This window comes from Carcharodon carcharias, chromosome 4 (assembly GCF_017639515.1).
Source record: "Carcharodon carcharias isolate sCarCar2 chromosome 4, sCarCar2.pri, whole genome shotgun sequence".
Classification (NCBI taxonomy): Eukaryota; Metazoa; Chordata; class Chondrichthyes; order Lamniformes; family Lamnidae; genus Carcharodon; species Carcharodon carcharias.
Window position 1 is genome coordinate 129,013,075 of NC_054470.1, and position 18,540 is coordinate 129,031,614.

Here is an 18,540-nt window from a genome sequence, read left to right on the forward strand (position 1 = left end):
GGATCTGTCTGAAGTTTCCAATTCCAGCTCAGAGTCAGAAACATTCACGGAGGGTCCCAAGGAGCAGGGGCACTGCCTACTGGAAGTTTAAAATTCCTGGGCAATTCCCAAGTAGGTCCATGAGTCAGGGCTTCCACAGAGTCCTGATGTGCATCGTTGGTCATATGTCCAGTTTCCAATGATCTGGAGACTGGAAGATCTGGCCCGAGATCCTTTGTGTCCACCTAAGAAGTTTAATTATCTTATCCAAAAAATAGTACCTCTGACGTAGGAGTCTGAGTACTGCACACGGTTGTGGTGTTTTATGTATAATAGCACAGGACTCCTCATCCCCTCTCCAGTAATATACTGGTTAACTTAATAACTTGCTTTCTTCATTTATGATATCTTCCACTTGTAAAACTTCCTTTTATTTCTTTTACAATTCAACCGTTAAAAATTCAACTTCTCATTTATCTCCTATTGCAAATTCCTATTCACATTGTATGTATCTGTATCCCATCTTAGCTTGTTCATCTCCACTTCAAAATGCAGGCTTTTACACTTAACTCTTTGATGATTTAAACCTTGCAGTCTGACTGTCTTAAGTTTGATTAAGTTAGTCACACATGCACACAAACATACACACAGCCCCCACAAGCCTGTTTCACAGTACCCCACAGTAATATTGGAAAAATGATATTTTCCTTCATAGTGTTCTGACCGATTTACTCAAAATCAAATTCTGGTCAAAGCTAGGAACAAAAGATTGTGCCTTACATTAACCACAACACACAATGTTTTATTCTATATGGTTAAACATGAAAACAATTCTATCTTCAACTTTCGTCCCCAAAAAGAGTAACATTGGCAGTATCCAATACAGGTAGCATTTGCAGATATGGTCAGGATGCTGCTAGATTATCCCAGCAAGTGGAAGCTATGGTCCTTTCTTCAATAAACAATATGGTTCAACTTTATGTTAAAGGTCTTCAAAGCATAGGCGTTTTCGCATACCAATGCTGTCATAACCACTGACAGGTTTTCTGACCATGCATCTCAAAGGCTGCATTGAAGACCAAATGGTTGACTCTGCTGCAGCTGCTTATTGTCTTATTCTGTATCTTTGTGAAATGATGGGGTGCAGAATTTATCTATTAATTCAGGATCTGCAAGATCACAGAATCATTACAGTGCAGAAGGAGGCTATTCAGCCCATCCTCTCTGCACCGGCTCTCCAAATAAGCATTATGACTCAGCGTAATTCTCCTGCCTTTTCCCTGTAACTCTGCATATTATTTAAACAGAAACATTCATCCAATACCCTCCTGAATGCCTCGATTGAACCTACCTCCACCATACTTCCAGGTAGGGCATTCTGGACCAGAACCACTTGCTGTGTGAAACAGTATTTTCTCACATCATATTTTCTTCTTTTGCAAATCACTTTAAATATGTGTCTGCTCTTTCTCGAAGCATTAACAAGCAGGAACAGTGTCTCCCTATTTTCGGAGAAGAAAAGAGTTGACGTTTCGAGTCCTCATGACCCTTCGACAGAACTTGAGTTCGAGTCCAGGAAAGAGCTGAAATATAAGCTGGTTTAAGGTGTGTGTGTGGGGGGCGGAGAGATAGAGAGACAGAGAGGTGGAGGGGGTTGGTGTGGTTGTAGCGACAAACAAGCAGTGATAGAAGCAGATCATCAAAAGATGTCAACAACAATAGTACAATAGAACACATAGGTGTTAAAGTTAAAGTTGGTGATATTATCTAAACGAATGTGCTAATTAAGAATGGATGGTAGGGCACTCAAGGTATAGCTCTAGTGGGTTTTTTTTTTTATTTTATATAATGGAAATAGGTGGGAAAAGGAAAATCTTTATAATTTATTGGGAAAAAAAAAGGGGGAAACAGAAAGGGGGTGGGGATGGGGGCGGGGACTCACGACCTAAAGTTGTTGAATTCAATATTCAGTCCGGAAGGCTGTAAAGTCCCTAGTCGGAAGATGAGGTGTTGTTCCTCCAGTTTGCGTTGGGCTTCACTGGAACAATGCAGCAAGCCAAGGACAGACATGTGGGCAAGAGAGCAGGGTGGAGTGTTAAAATGGCAAGCGACAGGGAGGTTTGGGTCATTCTTGCGGACAGACCGCAGGTGTTCTGCAAAGCGGTTGCCCAGTTTACGTTTGGTCTCTCCAATGTAGAGGAGACCACATTGGGAGCAACGAATGCAGTAGACTAAGTTGGGGGAAATGCAAGTGAAATGCTGCTTCACTTGAAAGGAGTGTTTGGGTCCTTGGACGGTGAGGAGAGAGGAAGTGAAGGGGCAGGTGTTGCATCTTTTGCGTGGGCAAGGGGTTGTGCCATAGGAGGGGGTTGAGGAGTAGGGGGTGATGGAGGAGTGGACCAGGGTGTCCCGGAGGGAGCGATCCCTACGGAATGCCGATAAGGGGGGTGAAGGGAAGATGTGTTTGGTAGTGGCATCATGCTGGAGTTGGCGGAAATGGCGGAGGATGATCCTTTGAATGCGGAGGCTGGTGGGGTGATAAGTGAGGACAAGGGGGACCCTATCATGTTTCTGGGAGGGAGGAGAAGGAGTGAGGGCGGATGCGCGGGAGATGGGCCGGACACGGTTGAGGGCCCTGTCAACCCCTCAACCGTGTCCGGCCCATCTCCCGCGCATCCGCCCTCACTCCTTCTCCTCCCTCCCAGAAACATGATAGGGTCCCCCTTGTCCTCACTTATCACCCCACCAGCCTCCGCATTCAAAGGATCATCCTCCGCCATTTCCGCCAACTCCAGCATGATGCCACTACCAAACACATCTTCCCTTCACCCCCCTTATCGGCATTCCGTAGGGATCGCTCCCTCCGGGACACCCTGGTCCACTCCTCCATCACCCCCTACTCCTCAACCCCCTCCTATGGCACAACCCCTTGCCCACGCAAAAGATGCAACACCTGCCCCTTCACTTCCTCTCTCCTCACCGTCCAAGGACCCAAACACTCCTTTCAAGTGAAGCAGCATTTCACTTGCATTTCCCCCAACTTAGTCTACTGCATTCGTTGCTCCCAATGTGGTCTCCTCTACATTGGAGAGACCAAACGTAAACTGGGCAACCGCTTTGCAGAACACCTGCGGTCTGTCCGCAAGAATGACCCAAACCTCCCTGTCGCTTGCCATTTTAACACTCCACCCTGCTCTCTCGCCCACATGTCTGTCCTTGGCTTGCTGCATTGTTCCAGTGAAGCCCAACGCAAACTGGAGGAACAACACCTCATCTTCCGACTAGGGACTTTACAGCCTTCCGGACTGAATATTGAATTCAACAACTTTAGGTCGTGAGTCCCCTCCCCCATCCCCACCCCCTTTCTGTTTCCCCCCTTCTTTTTTTTTTCCCAATAAATTATAAAGATTTTCCTTTTCCCACCTATTTCCATTATATAAAATAAAAAAAAACCCACTAGAGCTATACCTTGAGTGCCCTACCATCCATTCTTAATTAGCACATTCGTTTAGATAATATCACCAACTTTAACTTTAACACCTATGTGTTCTATTGTACTATTGTTGTTGACATCTTTTGATGATCTGCTTCTATCACTGCTTGTTTGTCGCTACAACCACACCAACCCCCTCCACCTCTCTGTCTCTCTATCTCTCCGCCCCCCACACACACACCTTAAACCAGCTTATATTTCAGCTCTTTCCTGGACTCGAACTCAAGTTCTGTCGAAGGGTCATGAGGACTCGAAACGTCAACTCTTTTCTTCTCCGCCGATGCTGCCAGACCTGCTGAGTTTTTCCAGGTAATTCTGTTTTTGTTTTGGATTTCCAGCATCCGCAGTTTTTTTGTTTTTATCTCCCTATTTTCTGTTCATCCCCTTCATGATTTTGAACACCTCTATCAAATCTTCTCTCAGCCTTCACCTCTCCAAGGAGAACACTCCCAACTTCCCTAATCTACCTTCATAACTGAAGTTTCTCATCCCAGAACCATTTTGTAAATCTCTTCTGCACTCTCCCCAATGCATTCACATCCTTCCTAAAGTGTGTCACCCAGAACTGTACACAATTCTCCAGCTGAATTCCAACTAGTATCCTATACAAGTTCAGCGCAACCTCTTTGCATCTTGTACTCTTTGCCCCTATTAATAAAGCCTAGGATACTGTATGCTTTATTAACTATCCTCTCCACCTGTCCTGTCACCTTGAATGGCTTATACACATATATACCAGGTCCCTCTGCTCCTGCACTCCCTTTAGAATTGTGCCCCTTATTTTATATTGTCTCTCCATGTTCTTCCTACCAAAATGAACCTTCTCACAAATCTCTGCATTGAACCTCATCTGCCACCTATTTGCCTACTCCACCAACTTGACTATTTCCATTTGAAGTTTTACACTGTCCTCCTCAGAGGTTATAATGCCTCGAAGTTTTGTATCATTCACAAACTTTGAAGTTGCCCCCTGCACACCAAGATCTAGATTATTAATATAAATCAGGAAAAGGGTCCAAATGCCAACACCACCCCACCGCCCCTGTGGAACTTCACGATTAATCCTCCTCTAGTGGAAAAATATCCATTAACCATTACTCACTGTTTCCTACTTTTCAGCCAATTTTGGATCAAGTTGCTACTGTCCCTTTTATTCCATGAGCCAAAACTTCTCACAAGTCTGTTGTGTGGCACTGTATTAAACGCCTTCCGGAAGTCCATGTACACCGCATCAACATCATTACCGTCAACAACCCTGTTACGTCTTCAAAAAACTCCAAGTTAGTGAAACATGATTTTCCCATAAGAAATCCATGCTGGCTTTTCCTAATCAACCCACATTTTTCCATGTGACTATTAATTCTATCCTGAATAATTGGTTCTAGAAGCTTCCCCACCATTGAAGTTAAACTGACTGATCTGTTTATGCTGGGCTTATCCTTAGTCCTTTTTGAACAGGGGCATGGTGTTTGGAATTCTCCAGTCCTCTGGTACCTCCCTCAGTCTAGAGAAGGCTGAAAGATTATGGCCTGTGTCCCTGCAATTTCCACTCCTACTTCCATCAATATTCTTGGATGCATCTCATCTGGTCCCGGTGCTGTGTCACCTTTAAGCACCAACAGTTTATCCAATACCTTCTCCTTATAAATTTTGAAACCTTCCAGTGACTGAGTTTCATCCCGTGACCATGACCTGGGTAGCATCGGCTTCCTTGGTGAAGACTGATGCAAAGTATTCATTTAACACCTCAGCCATGCCCCCACCTCCATGTGTAAATCCCTTTTTTGGTCCCTTATCAGCCCTACTCCTCCTTTTACCACCCTCTTACAACTTGTGTGCCGCTAGAAGACTTTGGGATTCCCCTTTATGTTGGCTGCCAGTCTTCTCTCATAATCTCTCTTTGCTTCTCTTATTTGCTTCTTCACCTCTCCTCTGAACCTTCTGTATTCAGCTTGGTTCTCAATTATATTTTCTACCTGGCACCTGTCATTTGCACAGTTTTTCTTCTTTATCTTAATTTCTATCTCTGCTTTCATCCAGGAAGCTCTGGATTTGTTTGCCGTACCTTTCTCTTTTGAGGGAATATAACTTGACTGTGCCCAAGCTATTTCTTCTTTGAAGGTAGCCCCTTGTTCAGCCACAGTTTTTCCCGCCAGCCTTTGGTTCCAGTCTATCCAAATCAGCTCTGTTCTTGCCCCATTGAAGTTGGCTCACCCCCAGTTAATTATTCTTACTCTGGATTGCCCATTGTCCTTATCTACCGTCATCCTAAACCTTATGATACAATGATCACTGTCTCCTAAATGTTCCCCCACTGACACTTATCTACTTGGCCCACCTCATTTCAAAGAACCAGGTATAGCAGTGCCTCCTTTCTTGTTGGCCTGGACACATATTGCTGTAGAAAATTCTCCTGAGCACACTCTAGGAACTCATGTGACTCTCGCACTTTACACTACCACTATCCCAGTTTATGTTTAGGTAATTAAAGTCCCCCATTATAACTACTCTATAATGTTTGCACCTCTCTGTAATTTCCTGGCAGATGGGATCCCAGGAGTAGGATCAGACAAGTCAGATTCAGATCAGAAAAATGGAGGTAGAACATTAGCTAGGGACATTGTGATAGACATGGAGTTACAGGAGAAGCAAAGTTTACAAAGTGTCCAGCAAGGGAAATTGACAGGGTTAAACTGTTTATACTTCAATTCAAGGAGTATTACAAACAAGGTAGATGAGTTAAGGGCACAGGTAGAAACATGGCAGCAGGATGCCATTGCTATAATGGAGACCTGGCTAAAGGAGGGACAAAGCTGGCAGCTTAATATCCCTTGCTATAGAGTCTTCAGATACGATAGAATAGGAGATAAAAAAGGAAGGGGGGGGGGGGGGGGGGGGGGTGCAGGTGGTAGCACTAATGGTTAAAGAGTCAATTCCAGTCGTGAGAAGGGATGATATACTAAATGGGTGAACAAATGAGGCTTTATGGATTGAGCTTAGAAATAAAAAAGGGGCACTCACACTACAGACCCCCAAATTGTGAAAGGGAGATAGAAGAACAAATATGTAGGCAAATTTCTGCTTGTAGAACAAAAGGGTAATAATAATAGGAGACTTCAACTATCCTAATATCAACTGGGATTCAAACAATATTAGGGGCACTGAAGGAGAAAAATTCATGCAGTGTGTCCAGGAAATTTTTTTCAACCAATTAGTGACAAACCCAACGAGAGGAGATGCAATTCTAAACCTAGTCTTGGGGAGGAAGAAGGGCAAGTGGGTGAAGTGATAGTTGGCGACCATATCGGGGACAGTGATCACAATTCAGTTAGATTTAACATTACCATGGAAAAGGACAGAGATAAAGCAGGAGTAAAAGTCTTGAACTGGGGGAAGGCAAATTTTGCAGAAATGAGAAGGGACTTGGCTGAGGTGGACTGGACAGCACTGCTGGAGGACAAAACAATGGAAAACCAGTGGGAAGCACAAAAAGCAAGATCCTAATTGTAAAAAGTAGACATGTCCCCGACAAAAATAAGAATGGTACTGTCAAATCTAGACACCCCGGTTGTCTAGAGGAATACAGGGGAAGATCAAACAGAAAAATAAAGCATACAATAGGCACAAAGAGCTAAGCACTGCAGATAGCCTACACAAATATAGGGAGTGCAGGGACAAGATAAAAAATGAAAATAAGAAAATCAAAGAGAAGGCATGAAAAAAAGATTAGCAAGTAAAGTTAAACTTAACCCAAAGATGTTTTACCAATATATTAATGTTAAAAGGTTAGTTAAAGGAAAAAATGGGATCTATCAGAGATGAAGATGGAAACTTGTAAGTAGATGCCGAGGCTGTGGGAAGGGTTTTGAATGAATATTTTGTCTGTGTTTACAAAGGAAAGGGAGGATGTAGATATAGTAGTCCAGGAGGAACACTGCGAGATATTGGACTGGAAGTCATAAAGAGAGAGGAAGTACTCGAAGGGTTGAAATCCTTGAAAGTTGATGTCACTGGGCCCAGATAGATTGTTTCCGAGGCTAATGAAGGAAGTCAGGGAGGAGATAGCAGATGCTCTGAGGATGATTTTCCAATCTTCACTAGATACAGGGGAGGTACCCGAGGACTGGAGAAATGCAAACATAGTTCCATTGTTTAAAAAGGGATCAAAGGAAAACTATAGGCCAGTTAGTCTTACATCGGTGGTGAGCAAATTAGTAGAATCAATCCTGAGAGATAGGACTAACTGTCACGTGGAAAGGCATGGAATAGTCAGGGATGGTTAGCATGGATTTGTTAAAGGAAGGTCTTGCCTCACAAATTTGATTGAATTCTTTGAGGAAGTGACAAGAAGGGTTGATGAAGGTAGTGCAGTGGATGTTGTGTACATGGATTTTAGCAAGGCATTTGACAAGGTCCCACATGGCAGATTGGTCAGGAAAATAAAAGCCCATGGGATTCAGGGTAATGTGGCAAACTGGATAAAAGGTTGGCTTTGTAACAGGAAACAAAGGGTAATGGTCGATGGATGCCCTTGCGAATGGAAAGTTGTCTCAAGGGGTGTTCCACAGGGCTTGGTGTTGGGGACCTTGCTGTTATATATTTACGATTTGGACGTGAATGTGGGGAGTATGATTGGGAAATTTGCAGATGACACAATTTTGGCCGAGTAGTGGATAGTGTAGAGGATAGCCATAATCTCCAAAATGATATAGATGGGTTGGTGGAGTGGGCAGTAAAGTGGCAGATGGATTTTAACTTAGAGAAGTGTAAGGTCCTACTTTTAGGGAGGTCAAACAGTTACAGGGATTACACAATAAATGGGAATATACTAAGAGGGGTAGATGAAGTGAGAGATCTTGGCGTACAAGTACACAGGTCCCTGAAGGCAGCAGTTCAAGTAGACAAAGTTGTAAAGAAGGCATATGGAATGCTCTCCTTCATTGGCAGAGGTATAGAATATCAAAGTAAGGATATAATGTTGGAATTGTATAAAACACTGGTGAGGCCACAACTGGAGTATTGTGTGCAGTTCTGGTCACCACATTACAGGAAGGATGTAATAGCTCTGGAGAGAGTGCAGAGAAGGTTAACAAGAATGTGGCCAGGGTTAGAAAAGTGTAGCTACGAGGAGAGATTAGATAGGTTGGGGTTATTTTCCTTAGAACAAAGAAGGCTAAAAGGTGACTTGATTGAGATGTACAAAATTATGAGGGGAATAGATGAAATGGACAGGATAAAGTTGTTTTCCTTGGTGGAGAGTTCTAGAACCAGGGGACATAGATTCAAGATAAGTGGCAGAAGGTGTAGGGGGGACAGGAAGAAGAGCTTTTTACACAGAGGGTAGTGGGTGTCTGGAATTCGCTGCCCAAGTTGGTGGTAGAGGCAGAAACTGTAAACTTTATAAAAAAGTACTTGGATCTGCACCTTAAGTGTTGTAAGCTGCAGGGCTGTGGGCCAGGTGCAGGGAGGTGGGATTAGAAAAGGCACCTGGGTGTCCTCGGGCTGGCAAGAACAAAATGGGCTGAATGGCCTCCTTCTGTGCTGTAACTTATCTATGGTTCTATTTATTCCTCTACATCCTTCCCACTAGTCGGTGGACTATATATGACACTGAGTAAAATAATTGCACCTTTTTTGTTCCTTAGCTCTAACCAAATTGATTCTGTCCTTGAACCCTCTGGGATATCTTCTTTCTCCAGCACTTGCAATGCTTTCCTTAACCAATACCGCCACCCTGCCTCCTTTTCTTCCTGCCTTATCTTTCCTGGATACCTTATACGCAGGAATATTCAACATCCTGTCCTGCCCTTCCTTGAACCAGCCCTCTGTTATAATCACAACGTCATGTGGCAACGTGGCTATAACTCACCAATCTTAAATACTCCGTGCATTCACATACACGCAGTATAACCTGGATTTAGACTTCATTACTTTCTGCCTTATTCTTACTCTGCCTATTAACTTACTATTCTCTATTCTAGTGTTATTTGTCTCCCCAGTATTTTGTGCACCTTGGTATTACTCTCTAATGTTCACTGCCGATTCCCACACCCCTGCTGAGTTAGTTTAAAGACCCCCCAAAAGCACCAGAAAAACGCCCTGCAAGGAACTCAGTCCCAGCTCTGTTCAGGTGCAACCCATCTGGCTTGTACAGATGCCATATCCCCCAGAGCCAGTCCTCGCATCCTTGGAATCTAAAGCCCTCTCTTCTGTACCATCTTTCCAGCTGCACATTCATCTGCCTTATCCTCCTATTTCTGCACTCACTGGCATGTGGCACTGGGAGTAATCCGAAAATTACTGTTTTTGAGGTCCCGCTTGCTAATATTCAACCTAGCTCCCTAAATTCTGTCTGCAGGACCACACCCATTTCCAATGTGGACTTTGAGATCTGGTTGTTCTTCCTCCCCCAGGAGAATGTCCTGCAGTGACACCGTGTCATCCTTGGCAACATGCCATCCTGGAGTCACGTCTAAGATTGCAGAAAGGCCTGTTTCTTCCCCTAACGAATCCCCTATCACTATTGCTCTTCCTTTCTTCTTCCCTCTTGTACAGCCAAGCTGCACTCTTCAGAGGAACCAATGCCCTCACCAGTATCCAAAATGGAAAACCGATTGGTGAGCAGGACCTCAGGCAAGGGTGGATTTACAATGAAACATTCTATGCCATGGCATGGGGCCCCCAAATGACATGGGGCCCCAAAATGATGAGTGAATGCTGAACTATTGGAAGTGCTGTCTTTCAGCTGAGTCGTTAACCTGTCTGCACAGCTGCATACAAAAAGTCTCCTAGCAGTTTCACCCCTCTCAAGACCCTAAAACAAACCATTATGGGGAGTTGAGGCAGAACTTGGGCACAAGCCTGCCAAGTCTTTGCAATGGCATGAAGAGATGACGTCAAACTTGCCACTCAAGAGCCTTAGAATCGCCTGTTACCGCAAAAGCTGTCCGGTCCAAACCGCCAACTAGAAGAGCTGGAAGAAGCCAACAGAAGTCTACAGAAAGCCGAGGAGAAACTTCAGAAATTGAAGGTTAAATTAGCCATGGGAAGTCTGGCAACTCCAGCCTCATGGCTGAGGTGGCAAACCTGTGGAAGCAGGTACTGGAAATGGAGGATATGAATGAGAAGATAAGCAAGGTGGAAGGTCAGGGTAGAGAACTGAAGAAAAGATTGAAAGAGGGACAGCTCCAGAGCTGAAACTTGAAACTGGAAATGGAAAAACTACAGAAAAGAATGGTCGATCAACAAAGAGTCAGCTGATGGCTTGGGCTGATGTAACGAGCTGATCCAGGATTAGGAACCCACAAAAATAAAACCCTGAAAGTTGGCGAACCCAAAACTGACACCTGACTTCGGGTGTGGTGAGAGACACTAGATTCTAACTGGCTTCACCAACTGTTCAGTTGCAATTGAATTTGGATCTCAAGCACTTACATATCTCTCTCACTCCCCAACCCCTTTCCCTCTCCTTCCCAACCTTCACCTAACCAGTTTCTTATTAAAGAATGAAGGGGCATTTTACGGTTATTATGGCTCTTCTTGGGCAAGATGTGGCCACATCAATCTTAAGGGGCAAAAACAAATTGCAGTAAGCCTTCTTAGAGATCCCCAAAAAACACGGTTTTAGACAATTTTGAAGAATCATCTTTCATGTCAATACTTTCAAAACTATTTCAATAAATAATTGAGAACCTAAACGCAACGATAACCAGTCAATTGTATTTTATAATGTCCCTTAACCCATGAGATCCAAACCCATTATTTTAAACCTGCCTGTCCCAATTTTATTGTTTTCAATAAATATTTTCCCATTTTCACCCTGCAAATTTCCAATGCCGATAACTCAGAAAATGGGAATTAAACATTTTCATTCATTCGCATTTTCCTAATCAGAGGGAACGAGCTGTTTGTATTTTGTTTGGGTGTGGTATGGATTACACTGAATAGAACATATTCTTGTTGTGGACATTATTAGCGCTAAATCTGAACAGTCACAGCTTACCCTTTCAATATTTTGCCATTGCTGACACTCAGACGAGCAAGGTTCAGATAGAATGAATAGAAAGAAACAGCTGAAGGATGAGCAGAAACAGATTTTAAGGTAATCAGCAAAACAAGAATCCAGAGGTGACATGAGGCAGGAAAAAAAGCGTTTTTACACAGTGAGTGGTTAGGATTTGGGGTGCACTGCCTGATAGGATGGTAGACACAGTTTGAATAGTAATCCTCAAAAGAGAATTGGATAAATACCTGAATAAGATAAACATTTCAGGGATATAGGGAAGGAGCAGGGGGAATGGGACTAACTGGATTGCTCTTCAGAACTGACACACACTCCATGGGTCAAATGGCCCCCTGTGCTGTTTGATTCTATGTTCTTTCAAGCAATTTTTGCCTGGAAAGAAAGCGTTTTACTATGTGGAAGAGCCATGTGTCTGCAGATCTAGCGCACAGCCCACCCAGATAGAATCAGATTAAACACATTTTTGGAAGTTAGATACACAGATGCTTTCATCGACACGTTATTAACAAGTTCTTTTCGAACAAGATATCATGATAGTTGTATTCCCCTATTGCCAAAATATACTGCAACGTTACCATTTGAATTTGTGTCAATAGGGCATTGCAGTTGAGACAACGTCGTGTGAACAATGGGCAGAGTTTTCCCGTCGGCGATTTGGGGGTGGGGCCCGCTCACCGACGGGAAAATAACACAGGATGATGTCGGGAGGAACCCCGACGTCGTCCCGGTCCATTTAAATATTGAGGAAGGCGGGAGCACAGCGAAATCAGCTGTCCGCCCGCCGACCTGTCAATGGCCAATTAAGGCCATTGACAGGATAATTAAGCTCATTAAGTGCCCTGCCCATCCAACCTTAAGGTTGGCGGACAGGCCAGGAGCCCAGCGGGCTTCTGATATACATGAAACCTCATCCACTGGCGGAATGAGGTTTCATGTCCGTTTTTAAAAACTTCAATAAAGTTTATGTGCTTTTTATTAACGTCCCATTTCGTGTGACATTGTCACATGAGGGGGACAAGTTAATAATTTTAATATTTTTCTATTTTTAAAGATTTTTATACTGTCAGTAATCTCCCTGAGATAGCACTTAGTCTCAGGGAGATGTGCACTCTTTCGCACTTACTCTCCACCCCCCCCCACCCCCCACACAGGAAGCGCATAGCCAAGCCAGTGGGGCCTGCCTGCTCATTAAGGTAAAAATTCTGGTCAATGTCTCTTCCAATTGGGAACCTAACTTCAAAATTCCAATATTTTCCCTAGATCAATATCTGATTTAGTGTGCTCGATGAAACAAAGACAAGAGACATCGCACCTGCAATGCCTTTTTGAGAACAATTTCCAGCGGTATTGTTAAACAGACATCAAAACAGAAAAAAGGTCATCATCCTTAAAACAAATTCACCAAAAGTTAGGATAAATAAATTGATACATCAAAGAAAGAACCTACTGCTCCAAGGGATTTAGCCCAGGTACATTGACTAACCATCATAATTATCACATCTTTATTCATTCATGGTGTCACTAATAAGGCCGGTATTTATTGCCCATCCCCAACTGCCCTTGAGGTGTTGTTACATGTGTTAGGTAAAACACAACTGTTACAAATTAGGAAGTCGTTTAACATTAGTTCATTTGTTGGGCAGATGAAAAACTGCAGACCGTACAAATCTAAGCCCTTAAAACATACAAATCTAAGCCCTTAAAATAAGCGCTTAAAATCCAGCCACACTCTTGCGGTAGATTGTTGAACAGCAAACCATGTCTTTGTGCGGTGACCTCTGTGCTACTTTAGGGGATAAGTATGCGGTGACCTCTGTGCTACTTTAGGGGATAAGTAATGTCAGAAGGAATATTTTGTTACAGGATTAGACCTAATTTCACCATTTCATATTGTTGATCATGCAACAAGAACATTGCAGGGAAGTGCTGCAAAAACAATGCTCAGATATTTGAAGAATTACAATTGATTCCTGTTAAAGCGCCTCCATCCTATTTTACTGTTGAAATAACCCCCTCCAGGCGAGACTTTCTGAGATGGGTGGAGACCACGAGAGAAAATCAGACCAAATCAGTATCCAAAATGAAAGACAATCCCATTGTATTTATACAGAAATCCGTATAAGAAAACTATCTGATGAGCAATCTCCGGCAAGGGGGGATTAAGCCACCCCTGGAGTGACCCTCAGTGTTGGAGTGATATACTCAGCTGCAGCTGAGTTAAATCTCAGGAGATCCTGGATTCCTTGGGTGGGGGAGGAGGAAAACAGACAACACAACGGACCTGAGAAACCTGCCCAAACGAATGGTAATCCCAGCCAAGCTAGTGAGGTAATACTGCCATAGAAAAAGGGACAGCCACTGTATATTTGGGTCACTCCTGGGGAATAGTACGGCCCCTCTCAAAATCACCAGCCTATCTGCCAAAGATAGCTTCTCCAGACGTGATTTGTGAACTTGTTGTGGCTGCATCGAAGGGGAAGGAGAGTTCACAGTCCTGGGTGGGTGGGGAGAGTTAAAAGTGAAGCTGAGCACAGGGCTCCACTAACTGTAAATCTGCCTCTGATCCCAGGGGCCTCCTATACTACCTGCCTGGTTCTCTTGGACTGCCTGGCGATCACCCATTCCCTTTCTGACTCCATGCTCCTAACCTGCGGTGTGACCATTTCTCTGAATGTGCTACCTATGTAGCTCTCAGCCTTGCGGATGTGCCATAGTGACCCCAGCTGCCACTTGAGCTCCGAAACCCGGAGCTCAAGTTTCTGCAGTTGGCAACACTTCCTGCAAATGTGGTCGTCTAGGTCACCAGTGGTGTCCACAAATTCCCATGTATTGCAGACACACAACCAAGCTGCCCTGCCATGTCTTAACTTTACTTCCCTTACATTAATTTTATTTTACTTTGGTTTACTGGCCCTGACTTTCCCTAATTCCAAGCATTTCTTACTCAAATCCAAGTAGCTATTTCTTTAAAAAAAAAAATACGCTTTTCCAATTTACAGCTATTTAAAGACACTCCCTAACATCAGTTTCTTACCAACCAATGAACTGACAGTTTTTCTGTGATGTCACTTCGATTTTTTTTCCAATCTCCATTCCGAAAGTGATGTTTACGCCCAGGTCTGTTTCTGTTCATCTATCCAGTTCCTGACTTAGAATAATTCCTATGTATACCATACCTCTCTCCCACGTGAATTTGCACGTGAGCCTAATTCTCTAGTCACTTCGTCTCCGTCTCATTCCGGTGTAGTCGCCTGTCTCCTCCCGTGCCCCCTACTGACCCAAAATCCATGCTTGTTTGTGCTGTATCTTCATACACACCATTTTCCCCCTTTGGGAAATAGTAGGGAAGTGTCAGCAGGCCATTTATCAACCCGCTAAACCACATCATGAACACTCCTTCCATGGCCAACGAGTCCTGGAGTGGTACTTGAGCCCAGGGCTCCTAGCTCAGAGGCAGGGACACTATCTACTGAGCCTCAAGATCTCTTATAAAATTGAATCAAAAAGCTGGACATAAAATTTGATAATATAGTATCAATATGCTTTGCAAATTGTTAGGTAATACCTTCCCCACTCTTTTGTACACCCATCTTTTGAGAATATTTAGAAATAATCACATTTCTTGACGTTGAAGTGTGGGGAGCTGCAGAATGTCAGAGGCAATCCCATACCAATCTCGGTCCAAGCCCCATTAGATGGTCTCCATATTCTACAAGAGAGGATTTTCTTTCCAATGTTGGTAATGTATGAATGCAGCTTGGCTAAGGTTTTTGAGACTTTAATTGTAGGGCGGCATGTATTTCATCAGTTGTAATATATTGCTAGAGACCAACATACAACAAGACAGATTGCTTTGTAGGAATCTTAACAATTAGTTTTGCAAAAAGTTTGATGCAGATGGCTACCACCATCTGGCCTAGAATACTCAGTTAAAGCTATGCCTCTATACTGGAGCTTCTCTGAACTGCAGAATATTCCAGTTTATATCCCAAACCTATCCAGTGGATAAGACACAACATCCTGCCAGTCTGGAAGTACACCTTGACAACAAATGGAACTCATTTCAAATTCAAATAGATTTTTCTTGATTAATCACAGGCCAAGCTAAGATCTGTACATTTGATTGTCCACTGCTTGTAGCTGATGATTTTGAAGCTATCGAATTGTTCGAAAAAAGAAAAAGGATCTGTACTTCTTGACACAAAGGTTGTCTCCACTGATGTACAATTGCTAAAATCCCTGGGCTTTGACATCAAATTCATATTAGGAATTTGTACCAAAGAATCTTACTGATATTGAATCTCAGCAACTTTCTGCATGACCCACTGATCCCTAAATGGTAGTACTGTGTTAGCTGTGGTTCAATGGTGGCAATCTAAGCCAAAACCTTCCGACTCAGGTGAAAGTCCAACTCCAGAGACTTTAGTGTACAATCTAGGCTGATATTGCAATGCAGGATTGTTAGAGATGCCAGCCTTACAAACGAGACATTAAGCTGAGGCCACATGTCAAGAAGATATCATATCTATAAAGTTATTGGAAATTATTTTAAAATAGAGTTCTAGTGGGGTGTGTGTGTGTGTGTGTGTAACTTAATTGGATTAAAGCCAGCTGGTCTAGAGGTTTCGATGTATAGAAGAGAAGTAGGTTTGAAATGTTAATTTAGTAAACATAGGGGAGTTAGAAAGTGAAGTATAAAGGGGGAAGTTTGCATTTTTAAATAAACCATTCAAAAGAATGGATGAAATATTATACCTAGCTAGAAGCCAAACAATCCATTTAGTTTTCTAAAGCTTACTAATAAAATTGGTGCTATGAAAGAGTTTTATTATTAGAAGTAAAGCTCAAAAACCTAATGATACAATGAGAAGTTGCATTCAAAGACGAAAATATGTATAAAGGAAGAGAAGGCTGTTGGTAAAAGGACATGGAATCTAAAATCTAAAGCCTCCAGCCTGTAAGCTTTAAGCTGCTGTCTGCAAGGACCCAGAGCTGAAAGAAAATAATTCTGAATTTGATTGTCCCGAGTGTGCTTTGCTAGGGGTCTGTTTAAATCTGTATTTTACTGTTGCCTTAACGGAGGTGTAACTGGGAGTCAGATTAATTAGGGGGTTTTTACAAGTTATTATAGTAGTAATTTGTAGACATATGTATGTGCTTACAAACTTTTAATTAATAAGTGTTTAATTTAGTTTTATAAAAACAGCTCAAGACTCAGTGTTTTTATTATACCTGAATTCAAAGCCTGCATCTCGAAACATAAAAATGGCAAAAATTGGATATGACTGTTATTTCAAGTTTCCCTCTGGGAGTTGAATAGCTTATCATTTACCATCAGCTGTGTCATAATACCCCATCTAACCTTTCAGGAGGATGTCAAAGATCCCAAGGCACTATTTCAAAAGAAGAGCAGGGGACTTCTCCATGATGTCCCAGAGGGATTTGCAGGCATCAGCTGGGGGTGCCAGGTGGGGGTGGTGAGCATCTGAGGATGCAGGGGCAGGGGTTATGGGAGTGTGGAGACACTCCTCTTGATTTAAAGGCTGCACTCCTGGAGCAGGCTCCCCAACTAAGAATGCTGCTAAATAAATTAGTGTAAAAAAGTAGCTAAGTCTTAGGCAAACAGCCCAAGCTTACATGCTGACAGATTCCGGTGGGACCATCAGCGGGGTCTCCCATGGAACCTTGTATTCCAGCATAAGTCAGCTCCCCTGAACTTTCAATTCCGTTAGGGCCTTCAATAGTAACAATCGCCTCAGCCTTCGTCGCTATTGGGATCAGAAGATCTGGGCCAAAGTAACAGAACAACTTCTGTGGAATTTTTCCATGCTTTCAATTAGCAGCTACACAGGTACTTCAATATTTAAAAGTTTCCTTGTGTAATCATAACAATCGTCACAAGGAAGCAATTCCCTTGAATGAGAGAACACGAGGCAAAATTCACTAACTTCTTCCACTGTCAGCTTTCACTTAAGCATTGAACATGATTCTCTAAAACATTACTTGATTTGAGCCCCACCATCAGAACAAGCAGAAACAGAGCTACTGTGAGTGGTACAAGAGGGAGAAGAAACTCGAGGCCTCCTTCTTTCTGACCTTCCCATTAGCGCTGTTAAGTCCCTGGTCAGGTATTTTGGTGTACAACATTCTTTTTGGTCAAAAGGGTTATTACTTCCTTATTGAAGCTTCTGTTTAGACACTGCATCTCTTAAACCAAGTTTTTAAAGACCATTCCCATGTTGTGCTGGTGCTAAACCTACAAATGACAGCCCCTCATCAGTTACCAAGCTCTCAGAACAGCAACTCCATCCCCTTTCTTGAAGGTATGATTTTAGCATTACTGAATAGCAGATCATAGAACAGATAAAGGCCATTCAACCCACCAAGCCCTTGCCAACACTCTGCAAGAGCAATTAAGCTAATCCGACTTCACCACCCTTTCTCCATAGCCCGACAATTTTCTTTTCCTTTCAGGTGCTTATCCAATTCCTATTTGAAAGCCACAATTGAATCTGTCTCCAACACCTTTTGGGATAGTGTATTCCAGATCGTAAACAATTGCTGCATAATTTTTTTATGTTGCCTTTGGTTTTTTTTGTCAATTATTTTAAACCTGTGTTCTCTGGTACACAACCCTTCAGCCTATTAAACATGTTCTCTCCATCTACTCTGTCTCGGCCGTTCATGATTGTGAACACCTCCATCAAATTTCCTCTTATCCTTCTCTTCTCTAAGGAGAACAACCCCTGCTTCTCCAAACAATCCAAATAACTGAATGTTTGTAGAAAGTTTTTGTGACAGTTTCTTGGAGCAATATGTTGTAGAACTGACTAGGGATAAAGTTATTGAGTATTTTGTAATGAAGCAGGGTTATTCGTAATGTCCTAGTAAAAGCAAATAGCGATCATAATACCATTGAGTTTCATGTTAATTTTGAAAGTGACATACTACAATCACAATCAAGAATCTTGAACTTAAACAAAGCTAATTACATAGGTATGAGGGAAAAACTGGCTAAGGTTAATTGGGTAAATGGATTAAAAGG

General features: G+C 42.8%; 1 protein-coding gene across 4 annotated transcripts in view; it reads right to left on the reverse strand.

The window, feature by feature from the left end:
• pam (peptidylglycine alpha-amidating monooxygenase) overlaps positions 1 to 18,540 on the reverse strand; it is a 347,354-nt gene that overhangs the window by 204,131 nt on the left and 124,683 nt on the right. The window lies entirely within an intron of this gene.